Source organism: Aquila chrysaetos, chromosome 22, assembly GCF_900496995.4.
Source record: "Aquila chrysaetos chrysaetos chromosome 22, bAquChr1.4, whole genome shotgun sequence".
NCBI classification, from domain to species: domain Eukaryota; kingdom Metazoa; phylum Chordata; class Aves; order Accipitriformes; family Accipitridae; genus Aquila; species Aquila chrysaetos.
Genome location: NC_044025.1, coordinates 21,559,842 through 21,575,026, shown reverse-complemented (window position 1 = coordinate 21,575,026; position 15,185 = coordinate 21,559,842).

The following is a 15,185-nucleotide window of genomic DNA, read 5'->3' as shown; positions in this document are numbered from 1 at the left end:
GCTCTCATTGTCCGCTGCTGGAAGTGACCACAGCCTGCCAGGAATGGCAACGGCCGCAGAAATTGCTGGTATAGGAGACCCTTTCCCTAAGGCAGCTCTACCCTAGTTTCTCCATCTGTAAAACAGGATGTATTTTCTGCTCTTGGATGGAAAAGCAATCCCTCAGCAAAACACTTAAGTATAAATGCTGACACTTAAGTGCTTTGCTGACCAGGGCTGTATCAATCATGTCTAAACTCATCTGCAAGCAAATGCGTAGGTGCTTTGCTGAGCGAGGCCATCCGCACGGCAGTGTGAGCTGGTAGCAGCAGCCTGGGCAGACGCTGCTCGGTCACTCCCTGGGTGAAACGATGGGGGTTTGGGGTTAAGCAAGAGTGGAGCGAAGCAAAGCAGTGCCCGCCACGCTGGGCTGCCGGGACCTCACGCGTTTCCTGCTGCCCTGGGGTGCCAGCTCCCATCCACCCAAGATGTGCAGCAACCGAGCAGCGATGTCTGGTTGGTGGCCATGGGGTGGTGGGTGTTAGTCCCGTGTGCGCGTCCACACTGCGGAAATCCCACCCCGGCACCTGGTACTGCGGGCACCGCTGCAGACCTCCCTAGAGCTGCGTGATGCCTTGGTGTGGTCACCGTGGTGTGGTGGCAGGGGTGGCGGTGTGGTCACCATGGTGTGGTGGCAGGGGTGGCATTGTGGTCACCGTGGCGTGGTGGCAGGGGTGGCTGTGTGGTCACCGTGGCGTGGTGGCAGGGGTGGTGGTGTGGTCACCATGGTGTGGTGGCAGGGGTGGCATTGTGGTCACCGTGGCGTGGTGGCAGGGGTGGCGGTGTGGTCACCGTGGCGTGGTGGCAGGGGTGGTGGTGTGGTCACCGTGGCGTGGTGGCAGGGGTGGCGGTGTGGTCACCGAGGTGTGGTGGCAGGGGTGGCGGTGTGGTCACCGTGGTGTGGTGGCAGGGGTGGTGGTGTGGTCACCATGGTGTGGTGGTAGGGGTGGCATTGTGGTCACCGTGGCGTGGTGGTAGGGGTGGCATCGTGGTCACTGTGGCGTGGTGGCAGGGCTGGCAGCATGGTCACTCCCCTCCCTGGGATGCCCGCTGCAGGGGCTTTGCGAGTCCTGTCCCTGTGTAGCTGAGTATCAGTTCAAAAGAAGTGGGAGAAGAAATCTAAACTTTGTTCTGAAAAGGCAGAAATGTTTCAGGGGACCACAGGGTGTGGTGACGGGGCCAGCACGTGAGCTGCTCTTTTCCCTTCTGGAGCCTTTGCACAAAAGCCGTTTCTCCACGTGAAAGTGGTGCAAACGTCCCCCATGGAAAATGTGTTTTACAGCCATCCCAATTGCCTGGTGTCTGTCGTAGCAAAATCCCTTTGTCCTTTGAGAGGAACAGGTAGGATATTAGGTGATTAATTAATAAACAAAAAAGCTTGAAACTGGAAAGCCTTAGTGAGGAGGATGGTTCAGGCTGCAGCTGCAGGAGAAACGTGTTAGTGGGCGTTTGGGTCCCACCTCGGAGCAGGCGATGCTTTGGTGGGGCACATCAGCCCCCACCAGCAATTAGACGGGTACCCACCCGCTCCGGCTGGGCGGTGGGGAGCAGCTGTGGTGGGCTTCACTCTGAGACGCGAGGGTCGCTGGTGCGTGGCTCTGGCGGTACTCCTGACGGCTCTGTGCCGTGAGGGCTCTCCCCACTCAGGGCCGTGGTTTTGCTGACGGAAGGAAGCGTTGCACCTGGTTTGTCTTCCTGGGAAACGGCAAAGGCTCTGTGAAGCCGTCATAAGCAATGCTGGGTCTCTTTGGTCGGAAGCGGGGCTGCACGTGGGGCTGGACGTGGGGCTGGCGGGGGCACAGACCTGCCGGGGCACGGGCTCAGCTCACCCTCCCGCAGCTGCTTCTGCTGCTGCTTTTGAAAACGTGTCGTAGTACCAAGGGAACGGTGGTGTGGCAAGTAAGTGCCATCCCACTCGCTGTGGGTTTCACACCGGCTTCGTGGGGCTGACGGCAGGCTGCACCGCGGCTCGCTTGCATTCAGAGGAGGAGGAGGGCGGAGGAAGGCCAGCAGCACAGCAGCTGTGGAGGCTGGCACTGTCTGTGTACACCGGGCACCCGCTCCCCAGGAACTGAGCACCTTTCTTTGGAAAAAAGATGGCTGATACTATTTTCTCATTCCATTTTCTTTCTTACAGTACGCAGGGCAGCTGAGCACCTGGGAGCAGTCTGCCTGGGATACACAGGATATGTCGTGTTTGATAAGGATGAAATGTAGTAGTGTTTGCTATGAAGCATCCTGTAAAAAAGTGTGCTGTTTTTGTTGGTATAAATCTCAGCACAGTGGTGTCTATTAGAAATGAAACTTGTCCTGTGTGTAGTTGGGGAGGGAGATAACCACCGTGCGTCAGTGAGCCCTGGAAGCAAACGGTTGATCTCAGATATCGTTACTGCTGGTGCTTCTCAATCTGTTGCTAATGCTAAGGTGCCTCCCATCCGAGACAGCAATGGGTGAACAACATATCTTTCCAGGGTCACGGATGATGCGATTTGGAGTGGTTTTAGATGCACAGAAGAATGTTTTGCCTTACTAATGGAGTGCGGTGCTTTTACTCATCCATGAAGAGTGTTGGGAAAATAGTGAAAAATATTATTCGTAATTACTTTTAAAGCATATGTATCTGTGACATAGCGTATGTTCCCGAGGAAAAATGCTCAACAAAATATTAAAAAACGCTGCTGCTGGTGAATTTCCCATCAGCATCGATCAGTGAAAAACCTGCTCTCTGATAGAAGTGGTGGTGATGGGTCTCCACTTTCTGTGGGGAGTTCCCCTGCCCTGAGGAAAACCCCACCCCCTGAAAAACAGTATAGCTTTGCCAAAATATTTCTCCTTGTGACGCAGGGTTTTTCATTTTGGCTGAAATTAAGGCCAGCGTTGTCACATGACGTGCCCGGGCTGAGCGGTAAGCCGGGCTCTCCATCCTGCCCTGGGTCGAGTCCCAGAGCCAGCCCTGGTCCTGGGCTCTGCCCTGCGCACCCCCTGCAGCTGAGCGGCGGGTTTGGGGGGCTGCTCCCCACCTCGCTCCCACGGGACCCTCAGCCCAGCCCGGTGCTGAGCCCAGCCCCAGCACGCCCTGCCCGCTGGAGATGATTTACCTTCGGCGAGGTGCAAAAGAAGAGGATGGAAGTGGGATCCCTTTGTGGCGTCCCACTGGGAAAGGCTGGTCGATGAAACCAGCTCGGCTTTATACTTTGTGGAAGGGAACATCCATTTTCATCCTTGTTTGGCTACCAGGAGGAGAACTTGTGCAAATGCAAACTGCGGATGGCCGGGTGCTCAGGTCCCACGCTCTGAGTGCTAATTGTGCCAAGAAAATAACAAGTTCTGGGGTTGTTTATGTTTCTGGTAGGAGATTTATGCAGCGTGCTCAGGAGGGGTTTATCTCGGTGAGGGGGGAGATAGGCCCTGAAATGGATTTTCATGCTCAGAGCTTCCAAACACAAGCACTGTGCAGCTTTCTGTTTGTTTTGCAAATCCTTATCATCCCACAGTTATTGCTTGTGAAGTGGAGCAAAAAATGAAACCCACTGAGGACTGGATGGCAGGACTCTTGTTTCTCTCCTGGCTTAGCTGTCTTGTTGTTCTGGAAGGACATACATGTGCATCTAACAAAAGCCTCCAGAACAGGTATCTACATGTAGTAATTAGTTTGCAAGTTTACCTTCTAGGAGGCAAGCATACTGCATTTCTGCTCTGTGTGAATTGTTTACAGATAGCTTGTTTCTTGAGGTCTTCAACATTATTCCATGTCTTAATATTTTATTTATTTGGTAACAGAATTATGATTTGCTTTGACTTATTTAAGACAGAAGATTAAAAAACCAGCAGTCTATAACTTTTAAAATGTCATAACAAAGCTCACCTGTTAAAGTTGAAATACGGAGAGGGAAGGAGAGCGGAGGGTTGGTGTGGGCGTGAATTTAACTTGCTATTGAGCACACCCTATCTAATTGCTGTCAAAGAGCTCCAGCTTCTGTGGGCAGGTTTTCAAGTTTAAGCATAAAACGAAGCTCCTAATTGACAAAATGGGTAGTGAGCTGTGGGGTGCTGCAAAAGGGTCCTGCTGCATATTGCAAATACCCCAGTCCGGCTCTGCGGGCTCGTGCTGCCATGGCTCTGGCAGTGCCTGGCCAGGCTCCTGCGTCCCCTCCTGTCCGGTGGTGTGGTTTGTCTTCGCCTCTGTTCACACCACTGCTCGTGGACACCTAAATAAGAGAGGTATGAATTGTTCCCCTTTCTTCTCCTTTTGCACATGTGCAGACAGGAGGAGAGATGAGGGAAGAGCATTTGCAGAGCCTGGGTGAGGTATGCTGGTGGAGAGCTGTGGCCTTGAAACTGAACACTGTACAATTATCAAGATAATATAAAAGTGGAAATAGGAAAACACACATTCAAAGTGAACATTTGATCTGGAATGCTTTTGGTTTTTTTGTTTTTCCCAGAATGTATATTTTCTTCAGTTTGTTTCTTAGATGTGTTGGGTAGATTTCTTTCTGCAGGTAATCGAATCAAAACAATACAATTTTGCAAGCAGTTTAAATTCCATCGTAGTGTCATTCTTGTATGGAAATCTGCTGGAATGTTTTCTTCCTTGCTCTGTTTATTGCATCCTGCCCCATGACGCCAGCTTACGCCTGCTCAGAGAGGCTGTGTCCTTCCTTCAGCCTGCTAATGCCCTTCTCCATGGCCACAAGGAAACACAGCGTTACCGGGTTAAATTATTCAAATGCCATGTGTCAGACTTTTTCAAAATTAGGACGTTCATATATGTACACTTTATGGATGTTTTGAAAAGAATGCATTTAGCAGGGGAGAGAAGAGGGTTGTCTGCTCCTTCAGCTAACAAGGCTGTATCCTTCATTAGGAAAAGAAAGAAGCTGAGGCTCAGGTGCAATTCCAAAGCTCCGGCATTTAGAACTGAAAAGAAAACACTAAATATTAGCAGAAAAGCTCTCCCAGCTCTGGTGACTTAAAGTTGAAGACTGGTTTTAGACATGTATTTTTAAGAGGCTGTGGCTGGCACCGGGGTGGGAAGGCAGTGCAGAGGAGCCTTTCGGCTGTGACCCTCGTGCCGCTGGCACCCGTGGCACCGTGCAGGGCTGGGGTGCGGGTCCCGCTGGTCATCGCTCACGGTGAGGAGCCGGTGTCGGAGGTGAACACCGCGGCGGCTCTGCCTCCTGCGGCACTCAGAGCCTGTCCGCTGGACTCTGCTGCTGCAATTAAAAAAAAAAAAACAAACTGCTCTGTACATAGTAATAACAAATGATTAAGATTACACGGAAAATCAAGATAATTTCTTACAAGTAAACCTTGTGCAATATTTCTCAATAGAAGGGCCTTTTTGCAGGATGAGGGATTTCTGATTTTGCCCATAAAGGTTACATTTGTCTAACAAAGACAAAAAAGATATTCTATGCATAAAGTGGCTTACAGCATCCATGGAGTACATATAAATTGGCTTGAAAGTAGGTCAGCGTGCCTTTTCACATAGCACAATTGTGATGCATTTGTATGTGAATTCAATTACAGAACTGTAAAAGCTTACAGGGAGAGCTACGTGGTACACAAGTTCTTTGGCGTGATCTCTCTTGCTTTAATCTCTCCAAGCTGGTGAGTCTGGGGAGAGCTTAATTAAAGTCAGTGAAAGTAATTCTGGAAAACACAAGCCCGTGGAGCGCCTGGATCTGCTCCTCATATTCTGGCCTGCTAGCCTGCCTCCTTCTCGCCATATGCTTTCCTCTGTTTCCCTTGCCTGATTCTCAGAGAGGACAACGGAATCAAAAAATTAATTAGCTCTTGGATACCTCTCTGTGTGCAGATTAAGCTGAGCCTGGGCTCTCTGGGTGGCTGCGGGCTGCCCGTGGGCACAGGCTGGGAAGGGTCCGGGCTGGGGAGCGCGCTGCGTGGCGCAGGCTGGCGAGGGGCTCTGCAGGGCTGCGGGACCCTCCTTGCAGGGAGACCTGGCCGGGGCGGCTGGTGTCCTGGAGGTGGGCATCCACGCTGGCTCCGGCTGCCCCGCCGCCCATTCCCCGAGGACGCGTGCTCGCAGCCCTCTGGCCGCAGCGATGTTGGACGAAGGCTCTGCCCGGCAAAACACTGTCCTGTAACGCCTGGCAGGCAGCGGGCTGCGGCCAGTCCCGTTCCGTATTAAAGTCTTTTTCCAATGCCAAGTCAATTATTATTCACTAATTGATTATTGCAGTTAACGGGCAGCAAGACTGAATGAAGAACATCCGCAGCCCTGCGCTCTCTGGCTTTGCACGTGGCTGCCCAGCGCCCCAGCCTTGCTCGCTGGTTTCAGAGGCAATGCTCAGCCCGTGTACTGGTCTGACTGAAGGCAGACACAGAGGGTATGGCTGAGCCCTCTCTGGGGGAGCCCGGCACGTCCCCAACCTTTTGGGTGTCTCGCTTACCTTGGTGTTTCCAAAGCTGGGCTGCGGAGGGTCGGGTCGGTGCTCGTGCTCTCGGCGGGGAGAGCATCCTGCTCAAAGGCTGCAGCCACGAACGCGCGCTCAAGCGAGCAAACCGCCCAGCCGGGCTGAAGCCGAGGCTGCCGGCTTTGACAGCGCACACCACCGACAGTGCCGGTTTCTGATCTGTAACGTTCTCCGTGTCTGGATTGTTGCTACAAGTCCTTGAGCAAGACACGTGCTGTAAGATGGGGTTTGAACTGGGAGGAGAGGCTGTGTAATGAGCGAATGGAAAAGGGGAGGGGGATGCTGATACTGAGGGCAAGGAGCTGGGAATGGCTGCATGGTGGCAAGTGGGACCTCATGTTCAGAAGGTTTTTCTTTCTCTCAGAAATGGAAAAGATGGGAGGTGCACAGTGATAAAAGACTGCGAAGAAGTGAGGCTTCTCCAGCAGCAGTGCTGTTCACACCAAGTGCCTTAGACACAAAAGCAGCAGCACCTTTCCTCTCCCCCTGTCCCTTCTCCCCTTTCCTCTGCCAACAGCAGCCAGTAAATTATCCTGTTCTTTCTTATTACTGGTTATTGAGTGTTTGGGTAAGATGGAGTCAAATTATTTGCATGTTCAAAGAGGGAAGATAAAACTAGACTGCAGCATATTTTATGGCTTTTATAAAATTTTGATGTGTGTTGTTGGAATAGATGGAAAGCCACCACCAGAGCTTGAGGGCAGAGCTCTTCTCTGAGAACCTTGCTGCTGAATTAATGCAGACAAGTGGTAGAAAGCGAGAATGTACAGTTAAAGTTGGAAAAATAAATGTTTTATTTTTATATTTGGACTGCCAAGTAAGAGAGGCACCTGATTAAAAAATTCTGATTTTGGTGCAGCCCTAAGGTTGTATATTTAGCATTTATAACTCAAATTTGGACACTTTCTCGTTAGAAACTGGGAGGACAGAGTATTAGGAAAATGGGAAGAGCAGGAAAGGGGAGCAAAACAAACATAGTTCAAATAGTATGGGGTTTTGAGTGTGCATGTGGATTTTTAAGCTTAAGTTTTAAATGTGTTTTTCAAAGTAAAAGATTTTTCTATGGGACTGACACCTTCTTAGTCGTGTTGTCAGCTGTCAGGTGTAATTATTTTATCTGTCCATCTGCTCCAGAGGTTTCTTTGTGCACCAGCTTAGGACGGCCGTTCCTGTGCAGGAACACCTTTGCACTTTCAACACAGTTAGTTATGACCTAGGATTTATTTAAGTGAAGAAACCCAGGCATTGATAAAACAAACAAATACCCCAATTTTCTTTGTATTAAGCACCCTAAATAAACTCCAGGCAAGGATTAAGATTTCTTCTTGCTACCTCTGTACCAGGAGCGGTGCGCCTCTGTTGCTGCTGACCAAGTCAGTATCTGCGGAGCTCATCCTGCTGCCACCTGTAGTGAGTGGAAAACTCCTGCTGACCCCCAGCTCAGGCTCTCTGCTGTGGGTAATGGTGACTTATTTGCTGAAAGGTTAAATGACATAAAGGTCAGCAGTGTCCTGCAAGGTCAGTCCTGCAACTCATCGCAATCCATCTGTGCTTTGGTGTGGTCCAAAGGTGATGTACCAAACGTTTATCCACAGCTGTGTGCTAAAAGCTTCCGAATGAGTGAGTCTGATTTCTTTTATGGATTCAGCATTAATCTGTCAGTATTATTTACATATCTGTGTGATATGACATGGCTTTGAGTCTAGCATGACTCCTTTCATTAAAAGCCTACAATTACCTCAAGACAACCTTCTTTTTTTCCCCTCATTTTATTCATGACTTTGACATTTCTGGTTGATGTGCTTCAAGCTTCACTTGGGTTTTGGGGAAGCACATTCTTGTGCCTCTGTATAATGAGTGCATCATATTAGTATTCAACATACATGCAGTGGATTGCAGCTGGATAGTTAAGGTAACGTCACCTAAGAACTGTTTGACACATTGCTAACCTTGCAGGCATTTTGTGCTTCAGAGCTGATCTCCTGTCTTAAAAAGCTTCATTTCAGGAACACTTTTTTCACGGTTGTGGTCTGTAATATTTATTTGTGTTTTGATAGGCAGGTGCCAGCCAGACTCTTGGGTCTTGGGGAGCTCACGGAGTCCCAAGTTCTCTGGACCTATAAACTTCTGTTGCCTGAATGGGTCCCTAATAACTCTTTCATAGTGCCTCTTTCTCCAGCACATCACAGAGCAAATTTTTTGCACCTAATAAGATATCTACGTTCAATATTCAGTATATCTGAATATCATCATACTTAACCCACTGTAGACACCATGAAGAATAAAATCGTATTATTTTGCAGTTTTACTGCAAATCGTTTGGAACATCATACCCAGAAATAAACAGGCAATAATATAACTACTGTGAGCGTATTGTCATTATACATGTACTTACTTATGCACAACTCATACACATTCAGTTGCTTGGTTGTACACACAAATTGATTGTATGGTTATGTGTGCCTACAAATTTGTGACAGCTACAACATGCTTGTTTCAGGAAAGAAGAACTGGAAATTAAATGCTTGAGAAAGTATGGAAATGCCTGAAAAACAGTAAGAGCTCAAAATGCTTTGCAGTCTGAAAACAGTTGAGGAGCCCATGCGTGCTTTCTCTTACGCAGGCACATACACAAGCCACCTAATCAGCTCTGCAAGAATTGTTAAGATAAGTATCTCTTGGTTGTGTTTTCAGTTCTAAACTAACAATCTCATCATTTGCATAATCTAAATTCTCCATTGCTTTAGCAGGAATGTGACTGCTACCCTGTGAGGTTAGTGTGAATTGCTGAGGATCTGCCACATTGCATTATGCATTTTTTGTTGTTTTAATGAATAAATTCCAGAAAAGGCTATTATTAATTAAGCTACAATATGGCATAGTCAGCTAGCAGTGAAGAGATGCTAACTTGATCTGAAGGACCCATCTGTAGAACTTTCTCTTTTGGAACCACAGTCCAGTCGTCACCATACACTGGAGGGAATTATTAGCAGCATTTCAGTGCGTTACTATGCCAAAAAGGTGCCTTTATAAGATAGAAATAAATTGGAAGCGTGGGGATTCATTGTGATATGCCTGCCACAGGTAGGTAGCGTGGGGACAAGCAGCAGTTCAATATATTAGAGCCTTGGATTTGAATAGATGAAAAAAATTCCAAGCATATGCTAAACTATTCTCCACATGAATAACAGTTTCTAATTTGCTCGACACATCTCTAATAATCCTGGCAGCTTCTCTCTTCATAATTAACATCTTCATTTTGTTGCTTTCTAAAGGTGTAATGTGTGTTCCGGCTCAGAGGAATTCAGCCTCTTGGTTCCAGCCGTGGGAAGCGGAGGCGTGCTCTGGAGGTGGGAGGATGCTCCAGGGGACCAAGAGAGCATCCTGCCAGCCGGGTGAGCCGAGCCAGTGGGCAAGCGCAGCTCCTCTGGGGCACTCGCGCCAGGGTGAATAACATCTACAACCCGCCGCGTGCAGGGTGTGTGCCTTCACGTGTAGCCAGCAACAGAGGGTTAGAATAAATTATGTTTGTTACCTAATACGAAAAATGAAGCTCAGTTTAGAAAATATGTAGATAAATAGAGACTATGCTGTTTATGTGTGTGTATTACTGCCTGGGTGTATATGAGTTACTGGTTGATATAGCTTATAAAACTACCCTATCTCATCACCGTAGCACCACTAACACAAATTGCAGTATTTGGGCTGTTATGGTGAGGTGGGTGAGGGACCAGATATTGTAGCACCTTTGACAGTGAGCAATCCCTCCTTGAGAGAGGCATTTGTATGTATGGACTGCCTACACATGGTCAGCTCTATGTGAGATATATCTATCTATCTATACCTCTCTGTATAGATATATGAATGCAAACACACATTTTGTAAAAGCGTTTGTAAGTATATCGTGATTATCCCTATAAACTAAAATATTCAGAATCGTTCCTGGGTAATGTATTTTAAATCTCACTTTCAGAAAGCAAAATGTTCTGAGGTGTCTGGTGCTTCACCTTGGCATCTTCACCAGCTGAGAGGCGAAACCCTGGATCCACGTGCTGGCGTGACGAGCCACGTCTGTGGGCGAGGAGCAGGTGGGTCGTGCCAGGCTGGACCCGCAGCACTGCCCCAGTGCCCTGGACCCCAGCCTGCCTCGGGCAGCATGCTCTGATGGCCAGGGACCTTCCTCAGCTTTGGGCTAGTCACACACAGTTTCGCTCTCTCGCACACCTTTCATGGATGATCTAGAGGCCATTTAGCATGCAAAGAGTTCAGCAGTTAGGAAAGTAACTTGCCTTAAGTGCTCAGTTACCCTCTTCGCAGAGCAGTACTTAACGTTCACGCCATAGAGCACATCTGCCCCACAGCTCCTCCCAGTCGCCCGCTGCTGGTCGTGCGGGTGGTGATGCTCTGGTTGGACCTCCCCTGGCAGCGATTGCTGCCCGACGGGCACAGCCCTGACCCACCTTTTCAGAGACCGTGGCCACCAAGGGCAAATCTGGAGTGATGGTGTGCGGCGGGTAGATGCAGCACAGAGGGTATTTCTGGGTGGGAGCTGCTCCTCCGAGAGCTGTTGTCTTTGGTGCATGTCAGCCAAGACCTGGGCAGCTGCAGCCGGCATGTCCCGCAGATGGAGGAGCCTTTACACTGGCAGTCCCCCAGCCCCGTAGTGCCTCGCAGCAGAGGAGCTGGCTGTGTGAATTATCCCCAGAATACAGAAGTTATTTTATTCCCACGGCTTCTCCTGTCTCCGTGACCTAGTTACTGACGCAGAGTACATGCGGAAAGCCACGGGAGTGAAAAACAGATATCTATTTGAATAAGAAAAGTTTATTACTATTTTAAGCCCCTTATCATGTAGAAGCATTTCGAGCTCAAACACCCTACTCATCTATAACAGTGAGATAACTATAAAGGCTTCTCCCTCCCTGTCCTACAGTTTGACAGTACTGGAGTTTCAGGCAATTAAAATCCTTTCACATGTCTCTAGTGTACCTGTTGTAGTCGCTGTATTCTCAGGCCAACATGATTCAGACTTGAAACAGCAAATTACCGTGTTTGGAGGAGATTTTATAGGTTCTTTTACCTAATTGGTGCAAGGTGAATATTTCAGATGGATTAATTTAATTAAATGACACCTGAGTTACTGTATTGCTTTGGGACAGAGGCAAGGAAAAGCCCCTCTGCCAGTGACTGATGCAGATAAAATGCTTGTTCTTTTTTTCTGTCCTTTAGAAGAAAGCTGCAGCCTTTTCCCCAAGCACTCCCTGAGCAGATTAAGAATATGCTGGAGCTGCCAATCCTCAGCTTCAGAGGTTCGGTATGTGCATCTCTGGAACGCTTGGAGTTGGGGGGGGGGGGGTTGTGTGCAGTGCCGCTGTGGCCCCGTGGGGACCCCGGTGCTGCCACGGAGGGTGCGGGGGCTCAGCCACCCACTCTCTGAGGGTGGGCAGCAGCTTTCAGGCTGCTCTGAGGAGTGCAGGGAAGGAACCGAGGTGAGAGGGTCCTTTAGGACTGAGGGACTAAACTTTTACAGGTCTTGGTTAGGCAGAACTCCTAAACCTGCCCCAATTTTAGCCCGTCTCTGAAAAGTGTGCAAATTGAGGTCGGGCTTCAGTTAAAGGGGAGTACAAGGTTCTTCCTTCTCTGGGACTTCAGCATGTATGTAAAATGTGAGCAATGCTTCAATTCTTGACTAAAAGGAGGTATATTTTGTATTTGAGTACTCCCAGACAGCAGCGCCTTTACTGAGTTACACATGTGCTCAGGTTTGAGTAAAACTTCAGCCCCAGATGTAAGCCTGAGCTTTGTGGTTACCTGTGCAGTACAAACCAACGCCACCAGCTCTGGGGACCTCTGAGAGCAGCTCTGACGCTGTGCAGCTCAGGCTTGTCGCCACTGTTACGTTAGCATTGTCTTTGAGTGGCATATCAGATATAGAAGGGAGAAAAGTGCACTTTGTTAAGCTAGATTTTTTTTTTCCCCTCCCAAGTACTTGATAAAAGCTCCTTGAGCGATGGCTGTACTGCCGCAGGACAATCGGAGCACGCGGTCACTTGGCTCAAAGCTGGTCTCCCCCAAAAGGCAGGTGAGAGCGTGAGGTGAGAGTGGGCACGCCCGCAGGCTTCAGCCGAGCTCAGCACCCTCCTGAGACGCAGCCCCCCCCCACGGCACCCGTGCGGGCAGCTGCCAGACACCCAGCAGCAGAGCTGCAGGACCACGAATCCTGAGTGAGCGGCTCGTTCCTCTCGAGAGGCGATGTCACCGCGAGGATGATGGATCCGGCGGCAGCCGGGTGACCCAGAGATGCTATCTCAAAAAGACAGACTGCAACCTGTGATTGATAATGCAGGAAACTCAAATGACAGGCATGGTGCAATTTGAAAAAGAGAACTTGTGCAAAGAAAGCAGGGGGGAAAAGCCCCTCAGTCCCATAATGCTACACTGCTTCAGTTGCCTTCCATTTTTCCCAGAGAAGCAAAGTGATTTTCAGTTGTTCTTGCTTTCCCCAGGGTGCTGCTGGGGATATTTATGACTGAATAAACATATTCTCCCCTGCAACCTCTATTTGTGTTTTGTTCTATCCAGCAACTGCACATCTGTTTCAGATTGAGCAATCACTTGAGTGTGAAGCAGAAAGCAGTGGAGTGACTTCACTGTGCCCAACTACAGCGAGAGATGGGAAGAGCTGGACTCTGGAAATATGAGAAGGTGGACGGCAGTTTTTGGCATAGCGTTGCTGATAGGGATGGCTTGGGAACTAGAATACGATTTACAAAATATGCCAAGGTATGAAATGTCTTTGTTCATTTTACAGTGCTCCCCACCCCTTTAATCGGGGTGCTATCTCTCCAAACCTCCCCTTCATATAACCATGGAGGGGGCAACCCCCTGAGCCCCGTCAGCACTCCCCACAGAGGGCTCTCGTTTGGGAGCGGGTCACAGCAGGAATCTCTGTGGCAGAGCTGAACATGGGGCTCTCTGGTCCTGGGCAGCTGGAGTTAAAATCATCTGGTACCTGCCCCATGGACAGCTTGTTCTGTGTACAGAGCTGCACAGCTATAATCTCAAATCCACCATCTAACATATGTAAGGCTGGTGTAACGTGCTGCTGGCATACAAATGCATTTCTATGGGAAAGGGAGGGGTGACTTAACTGGTTCTGAAAACCCTTTTGTGTGGGGAAAAACACACGTTCTCTCCAAACCCTTCATCTGGGATTTTTACGTCTCTTTTCTAGTTACTGTTTTTTTGAACCAAAGATCAAAATGCAGCTCTTTGGATGATGGCTTTGGGAAGATGCCCTGTCTTTTTTGGTGGGTTTCATCAGTCAAGGCATGCCTGATGTGGTGCATATCCAGATACCAAGGGTTAAAGAGGACCAGGGTGCTGCTTGTTCTTCCTCCTCTCCCTGGATGAAAAAAGGCAGGCTCTGTTCATCTGATGATGTTTGACACATTCAGTGAGTGATAGCAGAAAAGTTCAGGATGCATTTGGCATTTCTTTATTTGGCTTTGAAAGCTGTGTAAAGATTCAAAACAGTGAAAGCACCAGGCCCAGCTGCATAATCCTAATTTTGTGTTGCAATTTCATTTAGATAAATTACTCCTGTGAGTTCCTAATAAAAACAGATATTGGCTTATGTCAAAATTAGTGCACAATTCTGATAACAGGAGCAGCTATTTTTAGTTTTATGTTAACCCAGATCAGCCTTACATCAAGTTGTATTAAACCGAGAAGATACAAATAGGATCCATGCTGGTTATTCATTTGCTTCAAAACATGCCAAACCCATCTCTTCTGCTTCGCATAGTAGGTGGGATAAGGGAGTAGCTGGAAGGCAAGTTATTTGTCAAGTCTCAAGCAGCACTTGTCATCCAGCGTACTTGTAACTGGTGTGGAAGCATTAATTAGGGGAGCGAGCTCAAGCCAAGTAACGAGCACAGCAAAGGGCCACCAAAGACGTGGACCAAGGAACCTTCCCTACAGAAAACATCTTCCGCAGCTGGCGCAGGTGGGCTGGGTTTGCAGCGCTGCACAGCTGGGTGCTCGGCAGCCCCGGGGAGCTGCGAGTGCTTAGCGCTCGCTGCCCCTGTGGAAGGAGGCACGTTACTCGATGTTTGCCAGCATCTTCCTTTGAACATCGCAGGCGCTGAAGCTGGAGGAGGAAAGCCCACCCGAGAGGTTAAGTGACCGGTCCTGCATCAGGAGGGATGGGTAGCCGGAGGCACAGCACCGTCTGTCCCTTGTCCTTCCCAGTCGTCTTCGTCCTTCCAAATATATGTATTTGAATATATATTCAACATATATTTGAATTTATTCCTATGCGATTTGAAGCCTTGAAGCATATGGCTAGCCTCTCAAAAGGAGAGTTTTCTTTGGGTGGTGTTTATTAGGTATGCTGTGGGAGAAGCACAGCTTATCTAATGAAGTCTTGAGCTGTTCCAGACCACAGCAGCTTTTTGGAAACTTCATTTAATCATCTCAACGGTTACCATTTAGAATTATATTATACGAAGTTTCATTTTCTCCCAAAGCAACTTAAGGAAGGAGAAACACAATGTAAACACAGAAAAATCCAGGCCTGGCTTTTTTCCCCTTAGTTTAGTTTGGCTTAGTTTAGAGCATAGAGAATAAGCTTTGTAATGATTCTTGAGCTTTGTAAGTTTTTTTGTTTTCACTGACTCCCTTTTCCAAATTTTAGATTTTATC